Genomic DNA, 8,712 nt, shown 5'->3' with positions numbered 1-8,712 from the left:
GGGGAGTGCCCACCACTGGTGCCAGTGTGCTGAATGTTGAGATTTGTCTTTGTTGTTCTTTGGAAAGTCTCTATTTCATAAGTATAGACATAATAATATTATAATACAGGTCTTGAGAGTTGTTTTATTCAGTACAAATCTTTTAGGACTTCAAAACCAGGGGGCAGCATCTAAAGTTAAGGAACTTAGCACTTTTCTATGTGTGGGAAGATGCACCAGCCATCTCACTGAAATCATCCCCTTTGATACACACCTTACCACCCGGGACCAGCATCCTGTCTTCTCATTCCTGAATTTCCCCAGGGATCACAGTTGGGAGTGGCTGTAGTCTGATGGCTGCTGGAAAGCAGGTATTCTTTCCTTTCCTGAGTTTCCTCAGAGTTCACCATGAAAAGTGGCTGCAGTTTGATAGCTTCTAGAGAGTAAGAGGGGAAACCTGGTTCCCCATTGAGATCATCTCAGCAGAGAGAGCAAGCAGGTCCTGTGACTCCAGACAACCTTCCAACGTTCAGGGCTCAGCGTTCAGCCTGCAGGATCCACAGCCGTCAGTTCAGCCACCATGCTCTGCAATTAGTTACTATTTAGCCCTGAAACCTACACTGCAGGAGGCCCTCTAAATGTGGCGTCCTGTCCAGCAAACTCTCGGTCACACCCTCCAAGCCTGACCCAGGCCCAGCTCTGCTGAGAGGGTCTCACTGGGGACCCAGGCTCCCCCTCCTGCTCTCCCACATTCCGTACCTGATTGGGGAGAAGGCAGGGGCCGGGGGCACAGTGCCTCCAAGCAGGTAGGGCAGACGTTCTCCCATCGCCCCTTGTGGTCCATCCCTGGGAACACAGTCTAATGTCACTTTTAGCAGCAGAGGACTTGTGTCCCCAGATCCGGCCCACTCTCTAGGGGGTGTGAGCTGTGAGCATTAATACAGGAAACCCCGAGTGACCTGCTTAGGCTGGAAGACTAGTTCTTGGGATGTGAGCTGAAGTCTGAAAGTAGCTTCTCACTGGGATTAGCCTTCTCCAGACGTAGCTTGGGGGCAGCAAGAGTGCAATAAGTGGCCCCCAGCCGGGGCAGCCACACAGTGCCTCTCGACAGCCCTGTGGAAACTGTGCACCAGAGTGACCAGGAGCCCACATTCACCCTGCAGATGGCTTCTGAGAGGTCAGTGACAGACTAAAGCAACCATGAGCCTGTACTCACAGCAGACAGACTCTAACAGGTCTGTGACAGACCAGAGTGACCACAAGCATGCATTCAGCCAGCGGACAGACTCTGAGAGGTCTGTGACAGACCACAAGCCTGCACTCACCCAGTGGATGGTCTCTGATAGGTCTCGGACAGAGCAGAGTGACTAGGAGCCCACATTCACCCACCAGATGGCTTCTGAGAGGTCCGTGAAAGACTAAAGCAACCATGAGCCTGTACTCACAGCAGACAGCCTGTGAGAGGTCTGTGACAGAGCAGAGTGACCACAAGCATGCATTCACCCAGCAGATGGCCTCTGATAGGTCTGTGACTGACCAGGGTGACCACGAGCCTACATTCACTCAGCAGGTGGCTTCTGAGAGGTCAATGACAGACTAAAGCAACCATGAGACTGAACTCACAGCAGACAGCCTCTGAGAGGTCAGTGACAGGCCATAGTGACTACAAGCCTGCACTCACTCAGTGGATGGGCTCTGAGAGGTCTGTGACAGACCAGAGTGACCACAGGCATGTGTTCACCCAGCAGACAGCCTCTGAGAGGTCACTGAGAGACCAGAGTGACCACGAGCCTGCACTTACCCAGCGGATGGTTCTGAGAGGTCTGTGACAGGCCATAGTGACCACAAGCATGCACTCTCCCAGTGGTGAATTCTTCCCTGGAGAATCCCATGGACAGAAGAGCCTGGTGGGCTACAGTCCATGGGGTCACAAAGAGTCAGACAGAACTGAACACCTGAGCACACACACATGAAACAGAAATGGACTCAGGGTCAGAGGGAACAGACTGGCGCTCTCCGAGGAGGAGGGGGCAGTGGAGGGATGGAGTGGGAGGCTGGGGTCAGCAGATGTAGCTTTTGTAAGTAGAATGGATAAAGAAGGCCCTGCTGCATAGCAGAGAGTAATATTCAGTATCCAATGATAAACTATAAAAAAAAATTTTTAAAAGAATGTATATATGTGTATAAGTGTATCCCTGAGCTATGCAGCAGAAATTAACATCTTGTAAACCAGCTATACTTCAAAAAAAAACAGACCCTAGCCAATTACAATAGACACTCAACCCAGGAGCACCAAGTCCCGAGCAGTCAGAACATGGACCAACCAGTCAGAAGAGGGGCCGACAGGAGACAGGGTCCCACCGTGGCCCACAGGCTGGCTGGGAGCCCTGGGCGCCGTAAGCCACAAGTGTCGCTGGAGGAAATGAGAACTCTACCCACACGACTCCCCCTCCAGCTCAAAACAAAGTGGCTCTGCTTCCCCTGACCCCTTAACTGAGGGGCCCCGGGACGCCCTGGCTTGGTGCTGGGACCAGGAATGTACTGGTCAGACCCCAGTGCAGGGGAGGTCTGTGAGGGCAGCTCTGGAGCAGGTGGGCCAGGATGAGTGCAGCAGTTCCGCCCGTTCCTCGAAGGTCGGACAAAACAGAGCCCAGGAGGCCGGAAAGTGTCCTCATGGAGGGCAGGCCCCACGTCGGTGCCTCCTCTCTCTGGCTGAGGCCCAGCGCTGTCCCCATGTGCCGTTCTGCACACGCCCTGACGGCTCAGCCGCTGAGCCCCAAGGAGAAGGCTTGTGATGGCAGCCATGCCCACAGGCACCAGCAGCACTGACCATCTGGCTCCCAGCCCAACAGCGAGGTCCAGCTAAGACCACTGGGCACGTTGTCACCGGTGCTCCAGGGTGGGCCCTGTGTCACCAGTAAATTGCAGTGTCACGATGCAGGCCAGCAGAACTCAGCCTGGCGGATTGCTAGAATCAGCGGGGACACACCGACCCATGAACACTCCCAGCCCTGGGTCAGGCAGACACCCGAACAGGCAGACAACTGCAGAGAGCAGAGCCCACAGCACAGACAAGGAGCACCCGTCCCCAGACAGGGAAGGGGCCCCATCTCAATGGGCACCCTTGGGATCCCCCAGCTTAAGCATAAAGAGGCTTCAGGCACAGGTGGGAGGAACAGACTTGGAGCTGCTTTTAAGTCATGCAGGGCAGGACACGCAGGTGAGTGAAGGCCAGATGGAATGTACCGTAGAAAACAGAGTGTCTGGGGAACAGACGGGCTTGGGTGGAGCCGAGCCCAAAGGGGCTGGGAGTCCGGACTCAGAAACCCTGTATGTCTCTCTCCCGGCTCGGCCTCCTAATCTACTTAACCCCCACTCTGCAGCCTGACGCCGCCTGTCCTGCACATCTCCACACACGGACCGTCCACTCATTCACAGATATTTGCTTAGCACCTGCCTCTGGCCAGGTCGTGTTCCAGGCACGGGACAGCCGTGAGGAGACAGACAATAACCCCAGTCCTTGGGGAGCAGAAACTCTACCAGAGGCCAGATGCACCACTCCTGTGGCCGAACCCCAGCCTTGCCCTCCTCAGCCACCGGCCGGGCCGCTGGAGCTCCAGGCCCAGATGCAGTTCAGTCTGAGCATCCCCGCTCCTCCAAGAAGGCGCCTCTCTGGACTCGCCGCCCGTCAGCCCCTGCCTCCCCGAGTCCTGTGACCTTCTCAGCACAGACCACCATCTGAAACGGCCTCCCCGCCACCTGCGTGACCTCAGTGTACCTGGCGATCTCACGTCCTCGGTGAAGGAAGGTCCCGCCTGCCCTCACGGCTTTCTGCTGAGTTCCCACCACAGATTCCCGTCCCGACGGCCTGGAAGGGCTCTCCACATGGGTGTGGGGCAGGGGCTCGGTGGGGCCCAAGAGGGTGGGCCCCCTGGGCCGCTCCAGTGGTCAGGGTGGACAGGAACCTCCCAGCAGTGGCTCAGACCAGCCGGCAGGCCGATCAGCTTCCTTCTCCCTGGGACCACGAGGGATCGAGGCTCTCATCGCTGCTCAGGGTCGTGGCTGCCCAGGAAGGGCTGTCAGTTCCACAGTCCTGAGCACCCTGTGAGCTGTTACACGTTTTACCTGTGTGATCTCAACTCCCTCAGGCAGAACGCTCTGGGCTACACACTTGGAAGAATCTACTGGAGTGGTTTCAGTTCAGTTCAGTCGCTCAGTCGTGTCCGACTCTTCGCGACCCCATGGACTGCAGGACACCAGGCCTCCCCGTCCATCACCAACTTCCGGAGTTTCCTCAAACCCGTGTCCATTGAGTCGGTGAGGCCATCCAACCATCTCATCCTCTGTCGTCCCCTTCTCCTCCCGCCTTCAGTTTTTCCCATCATCAGTCAGACATGACTGAGCAACTGAACTGAACTGATGCGACTGTGAATAAATGCAAGAAGAAGAAATCAAACTCCTATCCCCTTTGTTTATCACACTGCCTCCTGACTGTGAGTCCTTCCTTCTGTGAGCCCCTAGACTCCTCAAGGGGGGCAGGCACACGTCTTGAGGCATGAGCCTGCTGGGTTCTCCTCTCTGCCGGCTGAGAATTGAAGCCAGCTTTCTATTTCCTCCAGACTCAGTCTCCATGTTCTTTTATTCAGCTTCAGCAGGCAGAGAAGGCCAAGATTATGGTCAGCAACTATACCACTGACCTGATCACCAGGTTAAACTGAATTAACACCACCACGCATAGCCTACTAATTAGACTCACTAGCCTACTCCTCCTTAATCAATGATACCAGTCTCAATTTCTCATTAGTTTTCTGCCACTCCCTATGGACACCACCACTGATTTTAACTACATAATTAAGACCCCTTATACTAATAGTCAACACCACGTATTAAAAGAATCTCTACCAGAAAAAAAAATATTATCACTGCTAGTCATACTATGATTATAACATTTACTGCCATAAAATTAATTCTTTTATATATTCTATTTGGAGCAACACTAGTTTCAACACTCATTATCATTACCCAAAGAGGAAATCAAGCAGAACACCTTAATGCAGGTCTCTGTTTATTTTATACCCTAGTAAGTTCTCTCCCCCTCTTAGGAATACTTGTCTACATTCAAAATACAGTAGGACCTTTCAATATTCTAATGCTGAGCCCAATCAGTATCCAGCTCTTGATCCAATGGTTTCATATGGTTAGTATGCATAATTGCCTTTATAGTAAAAATACCATTTTATGGCCTCCACCTTTGACTACCTAAAGCACATGAAGAGGCCCCTATTGCAGGCTTCATAGTTCTGGCTATGCTGCCAGCACTACTAAACTTTGGATGCTATGGTATACTATGAATCATGAATTACAATAATTTGAAACCCACTAACAGATTTCATGGGGCATCCACTCATTCTATTGTCCTTATGAGGCATACTTATAACCAGCTCCATTTGCTTATGCCAGACAGACCTAAAATCACGCACTGTGTACACTTCTGTCAGCCACATAGCACTTTGCTATCCTTACCCGAACACCTTGAAGTAGTATAGGAGCCACAGCCATAGTAATTACCCATAGTCTTACATCCTCTGTATTGTTCTGCCTGGCAATTTCAAATTACCAGGTCCATCACCAAATAATAATCCTAGCCTAAAGCCTACAAATATTCCTCCTACTAATAGCAACCCGATGATTACCAGCAAGTTAAACAAACCTAGCTCTACCCCCAACTATTAACTTGATTGCAGAGCTATCTGTAGCAATATCCTTCTCGTGATCAAATATTGCAATTATTTTAATAGGAATTCGTATAGTAATTGCTGCCCTATACTCTTTATATATAGTCATTACAACACACTGATGCAAATACACACACCACATAAACTGTATCTCTCCATCTTTTACATGAGAAAATGCTCTCATATCATTACCCATCCTACCTCTTCTACTCCTATCCTTAAACATAAAAATCATTCTAGGTCCCCTATACTGTATATATAGTTTAGAAAAAACACTTGATTGTGAATCTAGTAAGAGAAGACAATACCTTCTTATTTACCACAGAAGTAGATAAGAATTGCTGATTCTATACTCCCTTGACTAACAGCATGGCTTTTTCAAACTTTTATACATTGGTGTTAGGAACCAAATAATTGGTGCAACTCCAAATAGAAGTAATAAATTAAATTTCCTCTTTCACTCTAGCCTCACTATGTATATCATCAATCATAATAACAAGCACTAACATTTATAAAACTACCACATACCCTCTATATGTAAGATTAGCTCATATGCCTTCACCATTAGCTTAGTTCCAACAATAATATTCATGTATACAGGCCAAGAGATAATTATCTCAAACTGGCACTGAATCACACTACAAACCCTTAAGCTATCATTCAGTTCTAAAATAGATTATTTCTCAATAATGTGTGCTGGTGGCCCTATTTGTCATATGATCAATTATAGACTTCTCAATATGATCCATTCACTCAGACCCCAACATTAACTGATTCTTTAAACATTCCTTTTCCTTGTTACAATACTAATTCTTGTTACCACTAATAATCTCTTCCAATGACTTACTGGCTGAGAAGGAGCAGGGATTATGTCCTTCCTGCTCATTGGATGATGGTGTGCACGGCAGATGCAAATACGGCAGCACTACAGGCAATTTTGCATAACTCCTGTCGCTCAGCTGTGTCCAACTCTTTGTGACCCCATGGACTGTAGCCCACCAGGGCCCCAGTACATGGGATGTTCCAGGCAAGAATCCTGGAGTGGGTTGCCATTTCCTTGCCCAGAGCCAAAACACCTCAGCGAAGCCCAAAGACTGACTGGAAAGAGGAGGCAGACGGCTGGCTTGCGCTGCGTGGATGTGGGGATGCAGGGCACCGGGGTGTGGATGTGAGAAAGCGGGGCCAGGGGGGCGTGGATCTGTTTCGTATAATCCCGTGCTGCTGCTGCTGCTGCTAAGTCGCTTCAGTCGTGTCCGACTCTGTGCAACCCCATAGATGGCAGCCCACCAGGCTCCTCCGTCCCTGGGATTCCTCAGGCAACAACACTGGAGTGGGTTGCCATTTCCTTCTCCAATGCATGAAAGAGAAAAGTGAAAGTGAAGTCACTCCGTCGTGTCTGATTCTTCGCGAACCCATGGACCACAGCCTACCAGGCTCCTCCATCCATGGGATTTTCCAGGAAAGAGTACCAGAGTGGGATGCCATTGCCTTCTCCAAACCCTATGTTGATACAGGTTTGGCAAAGTGTTACTGTGTTGGCAAAGTGATGTCTCTGCTTTTTAATATGCTGTCTTGGTTGCACATAACTTTCCTTCCAAGGAGCAAGCGTCTTTTAATTTCATGGCTGCAATCACCATCTGCAGTGATTTTGGAGCCCTGCTTCCACTGTTTCCCCAACTATTTTCCATGAAGTGATAGGACCAGATGCCATGATCTTAGTCTCCTGAATGTTGAGTTTTAAGCCAACTTTTTCACTCTCCTCTTTCACTTTCATCAAGAGGCTCTTTAGTTCTTCTTCACTTCCTGCCATAAGGGTGGTGTCATCTGCATATCTGAGGTTATTGATACTTCTCCCGGTAATCTTGATTCCAGTTTCTACTTCCTCCAGCCCAGCATTTCTCATGATGTACTCTGCATATAAGTTAAATAAGCAGGCTGTCAATATACAGCCTTGACATACTTCTTTTCCTATTTGGAACCAGTCTGTTGTTCCATGTTCAGTTCTAACAGTTGCTTCCTGACTTGCATACAGGTTTCTCAAGAGGCAGGTCAGGTGGTTTGGTATTCCCATCTCTTTCAGAATTTTTCACAGTTTATTTAGATCCACACAGTCAAAGTCTTTGGTATAGTCAATAAGGCAGGAATAGATGTTTTTCTGGAACTCTCTTGTTCAACTTAATTCAAATTTACCTATATTAGGTTTAGTATTACCTGCAACAGGAAAATTTGCCAATTTGTGCTACAACCATAATTACCCTCAGCAATAGAGGGCTCACATCAGTCTCAGCCCTACTCCACTCAAGCACAATAGTAGTAGCAGATATGTTCCTACTCATCCACTTCTAGCCTCTGACAGAAAGCTATAAATGTACCCCATCAGTTACATTATGCCTAGGGGCTATCACAACATTTATAGCAATATGTGTCATTACCCAGAACGATCTCAAAAAAAATCATTGCTTTCTCCACTTCCAACCAATTAGGCCTCATGATAGTAAAAATTGGCATCAACCAACTCTACCCAGCATTCCTCTTTCTCCAAAAAAATGCTCTTGTCTTTCTCAAAGCCATTCTATTTATGTAATCCAGATTATTCACAACCTAAATGATGAACAAGATATTCAAAAAATAGGTCTGTTTAAAGCTATGCCTTTTACTACAACCGCCCTTATCATTGGCAGCTTAGCATTGACAGGAATGCCTTTCCTCACTGGATTCTACTCTAAAGACCTAAATATTGAAACTGTGAATATGCCTTATACCAATGCCTGATCCCCTCCACAAACTGCTACCTCACTCACAGCCGTCTCCAGCATCCTCACTCTCTTCTTCATGCTACTAGGATGGCCTCAATTCTCTACTCTGATTATCATTAACAAGAACAACCCCCTCCTAATCAATTAAATGCCTACTAGTTGGAAGTATTTTTGCTGGCTTTATTATCTCCAACAATATTCCCCCAACAGCAGTTCCACAAATAACCATACCTTACTACCTC

Source organism: Dama dama, chromosome 9 (assembly GCF_033118175.1).
Source record: "Dama dama isolate Ldn47 chromosome 9, ASM3311817v1, whole genome shotgun sequence".
NCBI lineage: Eukaryota > Metazoa > Chordata > Mammalia > Artiodactyla > Cervidae > Dama > Dama dama.
The sequence above is the reverse complement of the archived record's forward strand: the minus strand, read 5'-3'. Positions refer to the sequence as shown.